Genomic DNA, 19,380 nt, shown 5'->3' on the forward strand with positions numbered 1-19,380 from the left:
TCCTCTCAAATCCCAAATTGACATGAGATTGTAGAGCTAGCACACACACCTTCCTTTAATCCTGATGCTAAACTCTTCTTCATATAATCCAGCTTCTCTGATGATTTGCTCAGTGTACAGACTAAATAAGTATAGTGAGAGGATGCAATCCTGACACACACCATTCTGGATTTTATTTTCTTTTATAACAGTTTATTGGGACATAATCCACATATCATACAATTCAAGAAGAGTTGTACAATCAATTTTAGAAGATTTTCTTCTTTCTTATACTTCTTATAATTAGCTCCCCATCCTCCCAGCTTCCCTTGCTGGGCTCCCAAGAAACCACTAATCCAGTGATTGTCTCTATAGATTCACCCATCCTGGATTTCATATACTGAACACCATACAAAAACAAAGAATCAAAAAAGCTAACAAGAACACAATAAAAGAAAGAAAACCCCCAGTTGAATAGAAAGCTGAAAATATTAGAAACCAGAACAACTTTAAAATGGGTCAAAAGGGAGATCAAATGATAAGATGTTAAATTTTAGCCTAACTACATCTACCATAGCCCACTTTCCAGTGTACTCTATATGATAGCAAGTCTATTCATATACCTGGTGTATGCTCAGAGGAAAATCACTGGATGGTTAACTCACTCTTTCCCTTTCATTTGAAAAAATAATGATGTAACCCTTAAAGAGGTGAAAATCGAGATAAAGAGATGTTCCATTTTAACTTGGCGGCATCTACAATGAATGTCTCTACAGTCCTATGTGACACAAGGCTACGCACATCCCTCGATTGTGACCAGAGGGAATTCATTGGAGGCTTGCTGTACGTGTGGATCCTGGAAATGGATCTGGGCTTCCAGTGTCATCCACAGCCTTCTGTAAAACAGGTGTTCACGATTTAAGCTTTGATACCATTTCTTCCTTTGGATTTGAATTATATTATTTACCTTCCTTGAATCTCACAGACTGGTGTGCTTCTTCCATGTGGACTTATTGACACTTTACTTAGATAGCTGCTTGTTTGAAGACAAACTTTTTAGACCCCAGACGCCATCTAGTTTCTTCACTTTACGTCAGCACCCATATCTTCAGTTATCTCTTCATGAGAGCGAGTATCAAGCAATGCCATGTTCTTAGATTGAGGATAGAGTTAAGTGTGAGCCCCAAATCAATTTCTTTTCTTGGTTTTAAACCTTCAGTACTCCCTTGTTCTGTCTGCACAACTGCCTCCTGATCCCCACACAAGTTCTGCAGGAGCTCTGCAAAATGTTCTGGAGTTCCTGTTCTTCTGAAGATTATCCGTATTTTATGATCCACTCATAACATACTCAAGTTCCTTGGCATGATCAATAAAGCACAGGTAAGTCTTTCTGGAGTTCTCTGCTTTGAGCCAAGTCTATCTGACATGAGCAATGATGTCCCTTTTCCCACATCCTCTTCTGAATCTGGCCTGAACCTTTCTCAGCTCCCTGTCAACGTGCTGCTCCAACTGTGATTGGATGATCTTCAGCAGAATTGTCCTTGCATGTGATATCAAGGATGTTATTCTATAGGCTGAGCATTTTTTCTCTGCACTGCAATATGTACAAATATGGATCTCTTCCAGTCAATTGTCTTCCAAATTTTCTGTCATGGATGAATGAGTGCCTCTACTCCTTCATTAGCTTGTTGAAACCTTGCAGTTGTTTTTTTTTATCATTCCTGGGCTTTGTTTGGGGCGATGGCTTTCAGTGCAGGTGTTAGACTTCTTCCTTGAGTACCACGGCTTCTTGCTCGCATGAGATTTCCTGACTTGGTGGCATGTCAGCCAGTTAGGTTGTGTTTGTTCGTTTTTGGACAGTGATTCTATGTATTCTTTCCACCTTCTTTTTATGCTTCCTGTATCATTCAATGTTTTGTCTATAGGTTCTTTCAATATAACGACTTAAAGCTTGAATTTTTCATGAGTTCTTCCAGTGTAAGACATACTGAGAGTGTTATTCCATTTTGTTTTTTCAAACTCTAGGGCTTTACACATTTCATTGTAATTACTTTGCCTTCTTAAACTGTCCTTTGAAATTTTTGTTCAGCTCTTTGGCTTCATAACTCCACACTCCCCCATCCCATTTTCCTTAGCTTCTCTGTGATTAACAGCAAGTTTCAGAGTCTCTTGTGGCACTACTTTGATTTTTCCTTCTTTTCTGTCTTTTTTTTATTATCTCCCACTGCTGTTTCCAGCAGGTCTTTATTCAGAATAAGCTGTCCAAAGACAACTTCCCAGGGCATCACATGGAAGTGTTTATGCTGCTGGCTTCTTTTCTGCCGGCTGCTTCTTCTCAGCAGCGGGCTTCTTGCTAGCTGCAGCCTTCTTTCCTGCCACAGGCTTTTTCGGCTTCTTCACCATGGCTGCTTCCTTGCCTCCTTTCTTCCCCACCAGGGGCTTCTTGCTGGGAGCTCCCTTCTCATCTGATTTGACCTCTAATGCTGCTTCCGCCTTAGTCACCCTGAGCTTGTGGTTGCGGGCTTGCCGGAGAACGGTGTTCCTGCGCATGGTCTTTGCATATGGATTAAGCTTCAACATAATTCTCCGGTTTCTCAGTGGGTTCTTCTTCAGGACTCTGCGATGAATCTTCTTGCGTGGTGCTGGGGGGGGGGGTTCTTTGAATCTCAGGGCTTTTCAAGATTCTGCTAAGGTCTGTGTCGGTCATCTTGTGCATGGGGAGGTTACAGCTGCTCTTCAGGGAGGCGGCTTTCCTCCAAGTGCCATAGAGCTCATCCAACTTGCGAAAGGCACCTTCAGTCCAAATGCAGAAACGCCTCACATGCCCACCAGGAGCAAGTTTCAAAACGTTCAGTTTGCTGACATTGAGCAGAGTAGACATTGAGCAGAGTAATTCCAGGGATGTTCCTGAAGGCCTTGATGATACCATTGTCTTCGTTGAAGATAATGCTTGGTCCCATGCGCTGGATCCGCCGAAGGTTCCTCATTTTGCCCTTGCCCGCTCTCATTCTCTGAGAGACATCAACCTTGATATCATTCCAGGCCTTAAGTTTCTTAAGAAGCAAAACTGCCTCTTTGGTCTTCTTGTAGCTTTCTACTTTGTCTTCAACCACCGAAGGAAGTTCAGGAACTTCCTTAATACGATGACCTTTAGACATGACGAGGGCGGGCAAGGCAGAGACACCTTTTCTGTCTTTTTAACGACATTTGTTTCTTCATGAATGATGGTCTCCATGTCCTCCCACAGCTCATCAGATCTTCTGTCATTAGTGTTCAATTTGTCAAACATGTTCTTGAAATTCATGTGGGATAGACTCTTGTGAACTTGTTTCATTTTTCTTCAGTTTCAACCTAAACATACATATAAGTAATTGATGATCTGCCCCACAGTCAACCAGTGGCCTGATTTTACCTGCTTATATTGATGTATAGATGTAGTCAATTTGATTTCTATGTATTCCATCTGGAGAAGTTCATGTGTGTATTCACTGCTTTGTGTTACTGGGGTAAAAAAGTATTTTCTATGAAGCAGTCTTTGGTCTTGCAAAATTCTATGCTGTGGTCTATAGCTTTATTTCTATTTGAACACTTTATTTTCTAACTATTGTTGCTTCCTCTATACTTCTAATATTTGCATTCCAATCACCAATAATTATCAATTCATCTGATTGCATGTTTGATCAGCTTCCTTCAATTACTTCATTACTAAATTTCAAGGTGGGTGCACAAATTTGAATACTGGTTGTATTGATTGGCTATCCTTGAAGGCGGATAGATATAATCCTATTACAAACAACAAGATAGACCTTGATATATCAATTTTGTCGATGAAAGCAATTCTATTTAATCTTGTTTCATTTCCTACATAGTAAACTATGTGATTTTTCTGATTTGAAATGGCAAGTACCAGTCCAATTCAGCTAACTAATGTTATATCGATATCAATGTGATATGATATCAAAGATATCAATATGCAGTCCATTTAATTTTTTATTTGTTTTGTTTGTGATGAGCTTGTTTGTCATTAAAGACTCCAAATCCATTTCAAAATTACTTTTTCTCTTCCTCTCTATCTTTTTTAAGTGTTCCATTATATTTTGACCACTTCCAATTTTCATAGATTCATACTTTGTATGAGGAGCTCTAATGGTATAACAGTTATGCACTGAACTGATAAACAGAGGTCAACAGTTCAAAACCCCAGCCAGCTCCTAGAAAGAAAGTTGGGGCTTTCTATTCTGATAAACGATTACAGTATAGGGAATCCACAGAGGCACTTCTAACCCTGTCCTATAGGGTTGCCACGAATCAAAATAGACTCAATGGCAGTGAGTTTATACATTTCAAGTTCTGATTAGTCATAGATGTTTGCATCTGTTTCTTCCCACCTTGAGTTGTGCCCAGGATCAACTGATGATCTCGAAGGCTCCACACTGGCTTTATTCCATTTATGTCACCATGATCAGCTCTACTTTTAAAAAGGAGCTTCATCAGAGTTATCAGTGAGAAAATTGGGACAAATATAGATGTCCTAGTGCATGGACTAAGCAGGCTATCCGAGATAAAAAGGAAACACACTCTGTGGAAGACAAAATAGATGAGTGGAACCTACTAAAAATAAAACACTCTTCACCACATTTGCTTATGCGCCCATTTTGTCTTCAGCGATCATTTCAGGGAAGGTGACCATCACAGAATGCCAGGTTATTAGAACAAAGTGTTCTTGAATTGAGGGAGTACTTGAATAAAGGCACATTATCTGTCTGCTGACTTAATATTTAACATAGAAATATATGTACACAGATCTATATCCCTATCATTATATATAAATAGATTTACATATACACATGCCTTTGCTTCCTAGTTCTTTCCTCTATTTCCTTTTATTTTTCTCTTTTCCCATTATCATGTTCAGGCTTCATCAGGTTTTGGTAATTCCTCTCAGGTACATTGCCCTTGATCAAGCTGCACCAAGCATCCTATGCCCTCCTTGCCATCGAGTTTAAATCACTTGTTGTTCCCTTTTCCTTGGGTTTGTTGGCACCCCCCTCCTTTCCCTCACCTATAACTATCAAAAGATATAGCATCTGGGGTCTTAAAGGCTTGAAGATAAACAAGCAGCCATCTAGCTGAGAAGCAACAAAGCCCACATGGAAGTACATCAACCTGTGTGATCATAAAGTGTCAATGGGATCAGGTATCAGACATCAAAGACCCAGAACAAAAATCATATCAATGCGAATACCCAATGCCCATCTGTAAAAAATTTGGACATCCCTTTATAGAAGGGTCACAGGAAGAGATGAGCCAGTCGGGGTGCAATATAGCACTGATGAAACATATAACTTTCCTTTAGTTCTTTAATGCCCCCCCCACCACCCTCCAATGTCATGACCCCAATTTTACCTTACAAATCTGCCTAGACCAGAGCATGTCACAGGTACAGATAAGAACTCACAACATAGGGCATCCAGGACAGATAAATCCCCCAGGACCAATAATGAGAGTAGCAATACCAGGAGGGGAAGGGGAAGGTGGGGAAGAAAAGGGGAACCAATCACAATGATTGACATATAACCACCACCCTGGAGGATGAATAACAGAAAAGTGGTTGGAGGGAGACAGCAGTCCATGTAAGACATGATAGAAAAAAAGAAGTATAAATTATCAAGGGTTCATGAGGGAGGGAGGAGGAGGGCGGCAGAAATGATCTGATACCAAGGGCTCAAGTAGAAAGAAAATGTTTTGAAAAGGATGATGCAACATATGTACAAAGGTGCTTCACACAATGGATAGATGTATGGATTGTGATCAAAGCTGTAAGAGCACCCAATAAAATAATTTCTTAAATAAATATATAAAACACTAGTGTACATTAAAAGACGTAATTAAAAGAGTAAAACAAGGTGGACACCTGCCCCTCACCCCAGAGGACAGCACATAATCTGCAGATCCTGGAGAGAGGCATGTCTGATCAGAGCACACTGGAGCAAATGAAGGGGGAGGAAGAGAGATTAGAGCACATCCTGGCCCAACATGCCTTGAGGACAATATTCCCGCTCAGAGCAGCCAATCCACAGAGAAGACCACATGGCCGGCCCCACTATGAGACAAGACATTCCTCACTGACCCATAGTCCAACAGGGGTCAACACTAGAGACACAGTGTGGGAATTGCACCCAATCTGTTCCCACCACACCGAGGCAAAACACTAAGGGGGTGAAACAGAACAGCAAGGAGAACAGAGCAATGAAGTTACCAGGGAATACCAAAAATAGACTTTGGGGCCAGGACTTTGCCCCCAACAGACTTGACCAGAAAACACTCCTAAAGGTCAACAAACAGTCCTTGAACTAACTACAAACTTTTCTTTCTTGTTGTTGTATTTGTTTTGTCATTGGCTTGTTGTCATTGGTGTTTTATTTTGTTGCTTGGTTTTGCTCTGTCTTGGTTTTGTGCATGTTATTATCTCCGCAGGTCTATCTAAATAAGATAGGCTGAATGTACAATCTGGAGGAGAAAACAATGGGACTGATAGTTCCAGGGGAACATGGGAGAGGGGGAGGTGAGGGAAAAGGAAGTGGTGTTAACAAACCCAGGGACAGGGGAACAACAAGTGATCCAAATTGGTTGTGAGGAGAGTGTAGGAAGCCTGGTAGGGTGTGACCAAGGGTAATGTAACCAAGAGGAATTACTGAAACCAAAATGAAGGCTGAACATGATAGTAGGACAAGAGGAAAGTAAAAGGAAATAGAAGAAAGAGCTAGGAGGCAAAGGGCATTTATAGAGATCTAAATAAAGCATGTACATATGTAAATATATTTATGTATGAGGATGTGGAAATAGATCTATGTGCATATATGTATAGACTTAGTATTAAGGTAACAAATGGACATTGGGCCTCCACTCAAGCCCTCCCTCAATGCAAGAATACTTTTTTTCTAATACATTGGCATTCTATGATGCTCACCTCCCAACACGATTGCTGAAGACAAAGCAGGTGCATAAGCAAATGTGAAGAAAGCTGATGGTGCCTGGCTATCAAAAGATGTAGCAGGTGGGGTCTTAAAGGCTTGAAGGCAAACAAGCAGCCTTCTAGCTCAGAAGCAACAAAGCCAACATGGAAGAAGCACACCAGCCTGCATGAACACAAGGTGCCGAAAGGATCAGGTATCAGGCATCATCAGAACAAAATATCATATCATTGTGAATGAGGGGGAGTGCTAAGTGGGGACCCAAGGCTCATTTGTGGGCAACTGGACATCTCCTTACAGAAGGGTTGCAGGAAGGAGATGAGCCAGTCGGGGTGTGATAAAGCAAGGATGAAAAATACAACTTTCCTCTCGTTCCTAAATGCTTCCTCCTACCCTACTATCATGATCCCAATTCTACCTTACAAATCTGGCTAGACCAGAGGATGTACACTGGTACAGAGAGGAACTGAAAATTTAAGGAATGCAGTGTGGATGATCCCTTCAGGACCAGTGGTGAGAGTGGCAATACTGGGAGGGTGGAAAGAGGGAAACTGATTATAAGGATCCACATGTGACCTCTTCCCTGGGGGATGGACAACAGAAAAGTGGGAGAAGGGAGACGCCGGACAGTGTAAGATATGACAAAATAATAATTTATACCTTATCAAGGGTTCATGAGGTAGGGGGGAGCAGGGAAGGAGGGGGTGAAATGAGGAGCTGATGCCAGGGGCTTAAGTGGAGAGCAAATGTTTTGAAAATGATGAGGGCGATGAATGTACAAATGTGCTTTACACAATTGATGTATGTATGGATTGTGGTAAGAGTTGTATGAGGCCCTAATAAAATGATTAGAAAAAAGAGTAATAAAAGAAAGCTCATAGACTGGGAAAAGATGTTTAGCAGCTATATAACATACAAAAATATGAATTACTTAAAACATACAGTATTTTACAGCCTCCAACAAGAAAAAAAACTAAAACCTTCTGAGGTCAGAAAAGACCTGAACAGACAATTCACAAAGGATGACCCTTGAATGGTTAATAAACCCACGGGAAAATGTTCCCACTCGCTAGCCATCCAGGAAATACAAGTGAAAACAACCATGAGTGACCAGCTAACACTGGTAACTGCAGCCAAATTAAACAACCCGAGAACAACATATTGCCTTCGACAGTGGCTGTACATATTCACAAGCCCACCAGCAGTGGATAAGAATTCCAATTTCACCACGTCCTCTCCAGTCTTTGTTGTTCTCAGATTTTTTTAATTGGGCTACAGTTTGTTCATGGTAGTGTGTATTTCAGAGGTGCTCTGTCATCGGGATCACCCTCTTGAAGTTGTTATATGTTTTTCTGTTTCTCGGTAAATGAAATCCAGCATTGGTGAACTTATAGGGACAGCAAATAGAATAAAGGGTTTTGATGTGTATGTGTGTGTGTGTGTGTGTGTGTGTGTGTGTGTGTATGTACAAGGATGATGATGAGTTAAAAGGGAGGCAAAGTCAAGGAGTCCAGGAAGAAAAAGAATGTTTGGAAACTGATTGTGGAAGCAATTGTACAATTCTGCTTGACATGATTGAACTATGGAATGATGATATATGTATTAACTGCAACTTAATTATAATTTTTTTAAAGAACGGAGGTACTCTTCAGTTACAGTCCAAGTGCCTTCTGAGCCGACGTTTCATCCTCTGGCACCATCTCCAACCATGCTCTGCTTTGATTTTTTTAGGCCTTCAATACCTGACAATGTTTCAATGCTTTGCATATTTCCTCTGAAGTGGGCAGCTGATATTTTTTCTTCATAGTCTGTTCTCGGTCTGGAAGCTTTGCTGAAACCTGTTCATTCTGGGTGAGCCTGTTGGCAAAATCCAAGTACCAGCGACATAGTTCCCAGCATCACAGCCACACGCAAGCCACCACAGTATGACATTCTGACCGACACGTGGCGATGTCGCTCTTTATGGGAAGAGAAAGCCTCATCTTTCTCCCATATACTCTAGGTAGACAATACCAAGGAGCAACCGACAGGGACAGGAATTTCAGAGGAGATGTAGCATTTATTTTATTATTGTTTGGACCCTGGTAGTGAAAACAGGGAAGCATTTGACTCTTAGCCAAAAGGTTGGCTGTTTGAATCTACCCAGAGGGGCCTCTAAAGAGTCATCTGCCAGTCTTCTGAAGTCAGTCCTGGAAACCCCTGTGGACCTAGCGTTCTCAACCTGTGGGTCGCGACCCCTTTGGGGGGAGTCAAATGACCCTTTCACAGGGGCCGCCCAATTCATAACAGTAGCAAAATCACAGTTATGAAGTAGCAACGAAGACAATTTTATGGTTGGGGGGGTCACCACCCATGAGGACCTGTGTGAGGGGGCCGGGGCATGAGGAAGGTTAGGAGGCATGGCTGTAGACACGGTGCACAGGTCTATGCTGTACACATGAATTGCTGTGAGTTGGAACTTGATGGCAACTAACAGCAGCAACAGTAGTTTATAACTATTTTAAAATATGTTATAATTAACTCATTATCACATAGAACGTTTTTCTGTTACAAACGGTGTTATGAGCTAATATAAAACTGTAAAAAGCCTGAACAAGAAGTGTCGCTGCGAGTCATGGCCCGAGCAGCGGCAGGGCTGCTCCGCTGAGTGGTGGCTTCCTGTGACGGAGCTGGGTTTGTTAGAGCACCTTATCTTCAGAATAGCGTCTAGCAAGGCCACCCTGCTTCCTTCCTCTGGGTCGATGCCCAACAAAGATCTCCTGAGAGTAGCTTCACTTCCTGTGCATGAAGAGAAACCGAGCTGCTCAAGAGAATCACAAGCGTGTGGCTGTAATTGTCATCCTTCTTTGTCGTTTTTAACTTCTATACATGTCTTTTGTGAGTTTGGTCACCACACGGCAGCGTCTCTTAGAAGATTAATTCATAACAAGCCAGTGTTTCTCATCAGGAAGAGTAAGAGTCTGATAACAGCCATGGGGCCCCTTCTGAGATATTGCAAAATAGCCCGCCTCTTTCCACATCAGAGCTTTAAGCTTTTTCTCTGATGAAATCCTAGCATTTTCATACAATGTGAATTTCTTCATGGAAAAAATAGACTATCAAGGGAATATAGTTATTTCGGTTCCTGTATGTATGTTTTATTTTGAATAAAATAAAAATTAATTTCTGGGAAATGAGTCTAGATGATGTTGCCTTTGTTACACACACTTTCCTAGAATCCCTAATTTTTTTACAATAAGCATTGAGCACTTTTACAATAAAGAGCATCACCTATAGCGCTGTCTTCAGATGAAAATCGTGATTCTAGCAGCAACAGCGTTCTTCACTACCAACCTGGTGACCCATCCATGCAACCCTCTGCATATCTCCATGTTTGCATTTCTTGTCAGCCAAGCTTCATGATGACTGTTGGCTTCGTTTGTTGCAAGTGAATTGATTGCAACTCATGGGGCCTCCATTAGTTTTTTTGCATAGATCTGCCCCATAAGGTCACTCCATTGACCAGTTTGCTTTCTCCTAGAAACAGCGAGAAGCTCTCTGCCCTGAAATGCCCTGTCCCCTTGGAGGGCATGGGGAAGAACCTGGCTGGACTGTGTTCTCTGATGATCTGGGTAATAGAGGAATAACTCTTCATATGTGGGTTTGGGGAGGTTCAGGGAGGACCCCAGAGCCTGAGCAAGGCAACCACAGTCAGAGAGCTAGGGGCCCATGAGCCAGCACATCTGCATAAGAAACGGGGGAATACCTACATGTGTTAGAAGAGAGCATGTCAACCCTGTAAGATACAGCTGCCTCTTTTATAACAAATATTGCATAGTGCACCCCTAACTCAAGGGAAATATTTAATGTGCATGAGCGTTAAAAATCAATACAATATCCTGAATAAAATATTAAAAAGGACCAAAAGGAAAGTCACTTTTATACCACATATATCACTGTATAAACCTAGGCATCGTGGTGATATAGTTACATCATACATAGAATACTGCAAACACACTAGTTACAAATATAGACCAATAGAGATGTGTTGGTTTTATAGCTTAAATGCCAGTCTTGCAATTTTCTAAAATCTCTAAATCTTAATTTACACAGTGGCTGTAATCATGGGATATTTAATGTTTATTAAAAACCATGACCAAGAAAGTACTTTGAATATAGATGTAAAATGTAGTGAGGATCTGGAACCAGAATAATAAACATGAATGCCCATGTTTAAACTATATAGATTAAAAGATAATCTTTCTTTGTATGAAACTGTTCAGGTAATTTTAGGATAGTATAGTATGTCTCAAATCCCAAGTCCTTACCTCTTTGCTTCTAATCATGTTGAAAACAGAGCATTCCATCTTCCATAAACTTCCAAAGGCCTGCTGGGGTGGGAGAGAGGGATGAGGGAATAGCTGCCCATTGGTCTACCATCTCCAACCTCCTCCAATGTAGCCCTACGGTGAGGCCAGGTTAGGTGTTCTCATGACTCCAGCTGGGCAGTGATCTTTGTTTACATGGGTTGATAAAGAGTTCAGCCATACAATTGGGTGTTTTCTTCAACATTTGAGATACATACAACTGTGGCCCCCAAATTTCACTTTTAGGAATTTATCCTTTACTTCACCCAACCAATTATATGCATAAGCAATGGCTGAAATTATGTAAGGCACACTGAACAGCAAATGCATCTGGTAAAGATTTGGGAGATGTGAATACAGGCTGGGTGCTCTTATGGATGAAGTATGCGCCCCCCTGCCCAAAATAAGCTGAAGTCTGAAATGTTGGTCTTATGAATGTGATCGTATTTGGGAAAAGGGTCTTTAAAGATGTTATCAATTTGCATGAGACCATACGGGAGTAGGGTGGCTTTTAATACAATCTGAGTGGTGTTTGATAACAGAGAAGAGAAACATAGACAGAAAGTGGTCTTGGGTCAATGAAGTTATGCTGTAACTGCCAGGCAAGGAATATGCAAGGTTACCAGAAACCAGGAGAGATAAGAAGGAATCTTCCCCAAACTTCTGAAAGAATATGTTCCTGCTGATACTTTAATTTCCCAGCCTCCAAACTGTAAGAGGAGCTCAGGGGTGCAACTGTGAAGCACTTGACTGCTAACCAAAAGGTTAGTAGTTTGAACCTATCCAGTGTCTCCACAAGAGAAGGGTCAGCATTCTGCTTCTGTAAAGATTGCAGCAAAGAAAATTCTGTACGAGGCAGCTCTATTTTGTCACATGGACTTGTCATATGTCTCAATGTCACCCAACAACAGCAATAACAGAACTGTGAGGAAATAAATCTCTGTTCTTATAAGTTATTCAATTTGTGATTATTTTGTAACAGCAGCCCTAGAAACGAATGCAAGGATTTTGTTTACTTTCTATGGTATAGTTTTTCTTTTACAATGAGCATGTCACCATGCTCATTGAGGTAGTAAGTTTTAGATAACATTTTTATTCAAAACTATTAATAAAGGGCTGACAAATTCGTGACCTGCTTCAAGAAGTCCAATAATGGAGCACAATCGTCTCCACCCATTACCGTGCCAACACTAACAGATGTTGCCTTGACCTTGGATCATCTTTGAATCATTTTTCAGTCGAATCAAATTTAAGAATCCACCCGTTGTCTTGGTATGCTCTTTCAGGAATATTTGTAGATTCATCCGTCTCCTCAAGGTCTTTTAGAACAGACCAGAAATTAATCAGGGACCTGCCAACACAGAATGTGGGAGGAGTTCTCCAGAGTTCGACTCTTGGGACTACCCTGTGAAAGCTGAGCACCATTATCACCTCCTATTAGGCTGTGTCAGGTCACGAGTTTCACACACCAGCTCAAGTTTCTCATGTTCAGTGTTTAAGGGCCTCTGAAAGCTCTAGGCAGAAGCCCTGGTGATGCTGTCAGTTAGGCATTGGGCTGCTAACCTCAAGCTGGAGATTTAGGCTAAGCTGCCCAGAAGGAGAAAGATGAGACTAATGTACAAATTTAGTCTCAGAAACCCAGAGGGGCCCTTCTACTCTGTCCTATAAGGCTGCTGTGAGTCAGAATTAAATCAATAGCAGTGGGGTAGTGGGAAAATATATAAATGTTCTTTAAAACTTTTCTTCTTTCCTCCTGCTCCTTTTTTCTTTCTTCTATCTTCCCTGCCTCTATTAAGTGAAGATAGAACTGAAAGGTGAAAGAAAATATTTTCAAGTACTAGAGAAGTGGCCTTGACATTAGGATTCTTCTCATAACAGATTATGATTAAAAACAGAGAACTGCAAAGTATTTAAAAGTGACACCAGCGAGGTTGGCCTTTACCAGTGGATCAATTCCTACCATTTTTCTTTAATAACCTCGACAATACAAAATATTCACATGGCTGGTTTTGGCTAGAGTTTTGACTGAGCTGATACATGAGTTCATAATTGGTAAATTATTATTAACTTTGAATGTAACTTCTTGCATGGAATTTCTATGTTCATTGCTGTTCTCCTGGCCTGAGAACCATCTACTAGATAGAAAAACAGTTGCTCTTAGTTTACTCAATGGCTACTATACAAAGAATGAGACTTATGCAAGCTTTAATGCTTTGAGGAATGTTTAATGTTTTGAAGAAAATAAACGCTTTAAAGAGAATGATACATCACACATTTTATAGATTTTTCTGCATAAGAAATCTATGTTGGGCCTGCTAATCACAAAAACTGAGGGTCACGCCTCCCAGCTGTTCCCCAGAAGAAAGGTGAGGCTATCTGTCCCCATACAGATTTCCAAAGCCTCAGAAACCCATCGATGGCCATTATGAGTCGACTTGATGGCAGTGATGTGCTGCTTTGAGTTGAAAAATAATCCCTGGGGGCAATAGTTTGTATTAGGGACTAGAACTAATTACAGGTGGAACAGTTCATTTGCCACCCTAGAGAGACATATGATCATGTCATAAACCAGAATTCCTTTCATAATACACATCATCCATCATCACACCCTAGCTAATGTGTATCCTTGATAACACTTTTATCAGCATGCCATGTCCTTTTATTTGGACCACAATAAAATTCTGATGCCTTTAAAGCTCGAGGATTCACAATTCATTCTACTTCTTGAAATGCGTAAGATAATTAAAATGGTCTCTCTAATAGGAAATAATCAAGGAATCATTAACACAAGCAAATTATTGAAATTAAGAAAAATGTTTCTCTTAAACCTTTCTTGAAACTTTTCAAAAGTGTTCCTACCTCTACTATTAGATTTTCTCAAAAAGTTTGCACATGCAGTAGGCCTGCTCACGTGAGTCCCATCTCCCAGATGTAAAAATGAGGCCTAGAAACAAACGGTGATGGCTTGGACCATGAGTTCTAGAGTTGGGGGTGAAAATCTAGAACCCTAGATGCTCTGCTCCCAAATCTCAGACACACTGCTTACATCAACAGTTCTTTAGGCATAGAAATAGAAAACAATATGACCATTTCCATCCTTCAGCGCTGTTGAAACAGTGAGGCCCAAACTGACCCTGAATCTGTAACATGTTTTGGATACAACCGACAAGATTACAGACTCACGGACCAATCATACACCCCATTGGTTTTTGCCAATTCTCATTTTTACTGGCAGGTGCATTTCGAGGACAAGCTAGGGAACTGCGGGGAGTAGATAATGCGGCCTTCTCAAGGTACCAGTCTATCCAGACCACAGTACAAAGCAGATGATCTACAGCATCTGTTTAGATGGGGACAGACAGCTAAGAAGTCACAGCTGAGCCCCAAGAAACCTTCAAAATGTGAGCACTTTGTTTACAAAGCAGCTGCCCGCCCTCTGATTTGAAAATTAAAAAGCCTCCAGCCAAACCATGGTCTTTCCCATATTCAGTACGGATGCAGCTCCAGAACCGCAAGAGTGTGTACAGAAGAACACAGCTATCGCTAATTGAAGGCCTCAGCGCCACACACCAAGAAGGGGGCTTTATGCAGATTATTTCTTTTAAGCCTCATAACCCAAAATGGATTGTCACTTCTTCTTTTTTTAAAGTTTCTACTTCACGCTAAAACAAACCAGGAAGAACACTTGGAAGAGTTTACTCAGAAGAAAGCTCAAGTGACTATTTAAGAGCTATGTCTTTTACTATTAAGTTTCTATTACTTGCTGTATTTTGATATGATAATACCACTGTTTGCCTTGGTTTTTTTTAAATGGAATGTTTAGACGTGCAATGTTCTGAAGCCTGTTTAAATGATAGCGTGTGATGATTTGGCAAATGTTTAATTAAGGGAAACAAAAGCCTTATTAACCTGTTTTCTTACTCCCTGTCTTTGCACTACGTGCTTGTTTATTATCTGTTAGAATACTCCTCATATGGCTGGAAATGAAAGGATGATCCATCTCCTCATTACTGATCCTCTGCTTGGTGATGAAAAACAAAACAAAACATACGGACAAAGGAAAAATGCCTTGCTGTCATTTCTCAGCCATCCCTGCCGCTGCTCAGCTGGGACGTTAGAGAGTGGGGCTTAATGAAATAAGGTGAGAAGGTGAAGGGGGGAGAGAAAAGGCCCTTAATTAGGGTGTGTTTCGTTATAGGGAAAGATCATTGAGGAGCCGCAGTGATTTCCTTTGTGCCTAGAAGATGAATACAATGCCAACCTCCCAAAGTCGAAGAAGCCCACCCTTTCTCACTCATTCATTCTCCACCCTGGCAACTAGCTTCTCCACCTAGAGCACTTTTGATGAAGTTTCATTTCTGATGTGGGAGTGAAACAGAATCTCATTTCCCATCACAGGCCTGTCACGTGGCACAGAAGAGCCGCTGGAAGGTCGCCTGCATCCTTTGTTGGAGCAGCTCAGGAGTAAGCATTTCAGACCTCCAATCCCGGATGACAGCGCCCTAGCCTGGGCCACACGCTTACTGACACTTACCCTCTAGACTCTCAGTGATGAAGCAAATTCTCCTCTAGCCAGGCAGAGCCACTGAAAACACAAATCTTTTAACGCTTTAAGCTAGAGCCAATTACCACCATTAAACCTCTAAATCAATGCCCCAGATTAGCATGAAATCTCGGAGTCATAAAATCATTCTGAAAATGTCTTCCATGGGTGAGCACTCCAGCTCTGTGCCCATCATACCGTAAATACCAGAGGGAACACCAGAGCCACGCCTGGGCCGAACCTCCACAATTCTGAGAGAGTGAGGTTTTCTTCACCAGTTCCCAAACCAGGAAACCTTCATTCTCGTTCTTTGTGGAGCCGGACACAATCGACCAAGACAAGGGAAAGGAGGCTTGAAGTACAGCTCCTTCCAGATGGACAGTTTTCTCACCGAGGCAGGACCTGCTTCTCCAACGCTCTTTGCCCAGGGTCACTATTGACTCTCTGGCAGGAAGAAATTGAGATATTTCTTTGAAGTTGAAATATGCAGCCTGAACTGTGTTCTCATCTGCCACACTTCCCTGAGTGAATAATCTAAATTACACAGAACGGCAGTCAATTGGCTCATCACAGCCCAGTGCGAATCTTAAAAGGGCAAAGAACTGGAAAACAAGCAGCCTAGCCCATAGCTCTGCTGGGTCTAGCAGAGTCTGCTGAAGGGCGGTCAAGGTCTTTACCCAGAAGGCCATGGGTTCAGAGCCAACTTAGGCTTGTGGTGCCCCAGGACCATACAATGTCTTGTGCTATATTTATGTGCCCTCAACTTAATGTCCCTAATAGGTATGCTGACAGCTTGCGTTTGTCATTCTTGCTGTTTCTCTCAGGAGAGCAGTGATGACCAGCCACATGTGGCAACAAAGCCATTTCCTCCTCTAGACAGGCGGTCCTTGCAAAATGTGCACTCAGAGGTACCGAAGAAGGTCTTGCCCTCGCACTGTCTGTGTCTCTGGCTCTGTCCATTTACCAGCTTTGAGGGGAAAGCACAGCGGCGAGATCAGTCAGTCTAACAGTCTGATGAGCCCAGGACAGACTGGAATATGTAAAGATGTACACGCAGGCCCCGCAGAGCCGCATTTCCCAAACAACATAATAACTCATTCAGTCTCAACAATGTGGTGATAAAATGCCAGGTCACAAGTCAAATTTTGACTCCATTACTGAACATTATCCTTGCGGTATAACTGGAAAGTCGTACAATTCACCAGCTGTCGGGCTTCAGCTCCTGACACCACCACCACCACCCCCACCACGCAAACAACAACAGAATAACAGGCTAGCCAGCTACGGCTGTTGGGGTGATTTCTTGATTACTAGATTCTTAATGATTGTCTGGGTCCACACACAGGCCGCTTTAGCCAGTCACTCAACAAACAAACTCTCATAAAGTGGGATCTCAGGTTTCTGAATGGAATTTCAGAGAATTCAGTGTAAAATAATAATAATCTCAACTATTAAAAGAAATTTGTGATGACTTAGAAACGCTCCAGATAATTAGATTGCTCATATTGATGGGGGGTAGGGGGAGGACCCTACAGTTGGTATAGTAAGTTGAGATGGAAGTTTTCCAGGGCCTATCATGGGTTCCAGATTCAGAAAGCACCAAGGAGTTGTAGACCGGGCACGGGTTGGTGCACTGTCAGAGAGTACCCCAGGATATGCTGGTGTTCTCACAGACTGCCTTGCCACAGGAGAGGGTGACAGCACCCTGACGATCGATCCCCGGCCTTGCTGCTCTCTGAAAGATGTCCTCATCGCAGAGCAGGATCTGGAGCTGCCAACCCCCTTCCTTTTCATTACCAGCCAACGTCTAAACCCGTGGTTCTGTGATGGAGGTATTTCATGTCAAGCCGCCCTGCCACTTGGGAAATCAGAGTCTGGGAGGTCACAAAGAGGGCATAACTTTGCAGAGCATTCTGTCCTGCCATCACGTAAGCTAAGTGTAAAATCTGACAATGAAGACCCCTGAAACACAACCTATGTCCAAGCTCCACCCCTTCCTTTAGACGTCTAGACGGAGCTGGTGTCTGTAGGGAGGGGAGCCGGGCCGAAGAGGCGTCCCTTCCTCGTGACGAGCGTCCCCAAGCAGCAGCTTCATGTCCAATAGAAAACCCACATCTCTGCACCTATGGGCCACTCCTCTATTGACGTCCCTCACACCTTTACTTCTAACAGACTCCATCCACCTACCTAGTAGAAGCTGGATCAGTTCCACTGGGGACTGACTCATCAGATGACAGTTTCCTTGCTGGGGAAATGGGAGACATGGCTTGCTCTGCAGGACACAGAGCTTCGAAGTGGCTCATTCAAATTCAGCTTTCTGCTGAGAATTTGTACTCCTTCTCCAGATATTTTGGGACGGAGTCTACATGGTTAAAATGCAGATTATGATTCTGTGTATCTGAGGCAAAAAGACAAATTCTAAGCAGGAGGTCGAACCGGAACGAACCAGTTCGAAACGTTGCCAGAAAGTCTTTCTAAGATTTGGTCTAATATTCTCAAAAGGTTCTTGCCGCACTCCCTCCTCCAGGCCTTTAACCACCCGCTTCCTCCCCACCAATTTTCCTCCCTTCTTCAGAAGCTCGCTTTTAGTCCACACTGTGGGCTGGACTGGAGAGTGAGGGTGGGTACCGAGGGGCCAGGGGCGAGGGGCGAGGGGCGCAGGGCTAGGGTGGGCCCACATAGCCGGATTCAGGGCAAAATGCACCACGGGGGAGGAGAGTCTGGAGCCCGACCAAGTGCCCTCAGCTGGGCCCTGGAGGCCAGAGTTACCGCGACTCCATCAGGTGGAAACCATGTGGTCCTCTCCCAACCTGCCCAGTTTACCAGCAATAAAGATGTCTAAATAACAACAACCGCCCCCCATCCCTGGGGGGGCGGGGGCGCCTGCTAGGCCGAAACAGCCGCTGGGGCTTGTTTGTAGGTTCGCAATTCACCATGATAAATGTAAAGACCAATTAAGGTTTGATCCGAGCACACGGGCGGCAGACGGTGGCTGATCGTGGAACCAATTAACGAGCATGTCCCCTAATTCCTGCCGCGGCCGCCTTGCGCACCGCGGATCCCCAGGCGCCTGCAGCGCCGCCCTCAAGCCCCGCGCGCCCCTGGTCCGGCCCCGGCAGGGGACATCTTCCCGCGGAAAGGTGCGAGGGTAGGGACCCCCCGGGCTGGTGGAGAGGGGGCGCGCCCTACTGGGCTGGGCGACTTGTCGCCCGCCGCCTCCGGAGCCAACTGTTGGCAGCCGAGGCTGGGAGGGCGAGGTGCGCAGGGGGGTCTGCGCCAGGCGCCCAGGGCGGGGGCTGCGGGGGCGGGCGAAGTGGCCGAGCGCCCAGCCGGGCAGTGCCTCGAGGGCGGAGGACAGGTGGCCGCGCGCCCGCCGCCAGGTATCTCAAGGCCCCGGAGCTGCGGGGTGGGCTCCCCGGGTTGCGCCCACCTCCTGGGCCGGGCGCCGCCACTGCCCGCCCGCCTTGGGCGCCTGTCGGGCGGAGGCGCTGGGCCTGGAGGCCGCGCCCCCGGGGCCGCCCGCCGCGGGGCCATCCCT

At 43.6% G+C, this 19,380-nt stretch overlaps 1 pseudogene; it reads right to left on the bottom strand.

Annotated features, from left to right (window-relative positions):
• Nucleotides 1-2,277: 2,277 nt before the first annotated feature.
• Nucleotides 2,278-19,376, bottom strand: LOC142452413 (large ribosomal subunit protein uL4 pseudogene; annotated as a pseudogene).
• Between the last annotated feature and the right edge of the window lie 4 nt (nucleotides 19,377-19,380).

This window comes from Tenrec ecaudatus, chromosome 7 (genome assembly GCF_050624435.1).
Source record: "Tenrec ecaudatus isolate mTenEca1 chromosome 7, mTenEca1.hap1, whole genome shotgun sequence".
NCBI classification, from domain to species: Eukaryota; Metazoa; Chordata; class Mammalia; order Afrosoricida; family Tenrecidae; genus Tenrec; species Tenrec ecaudatus.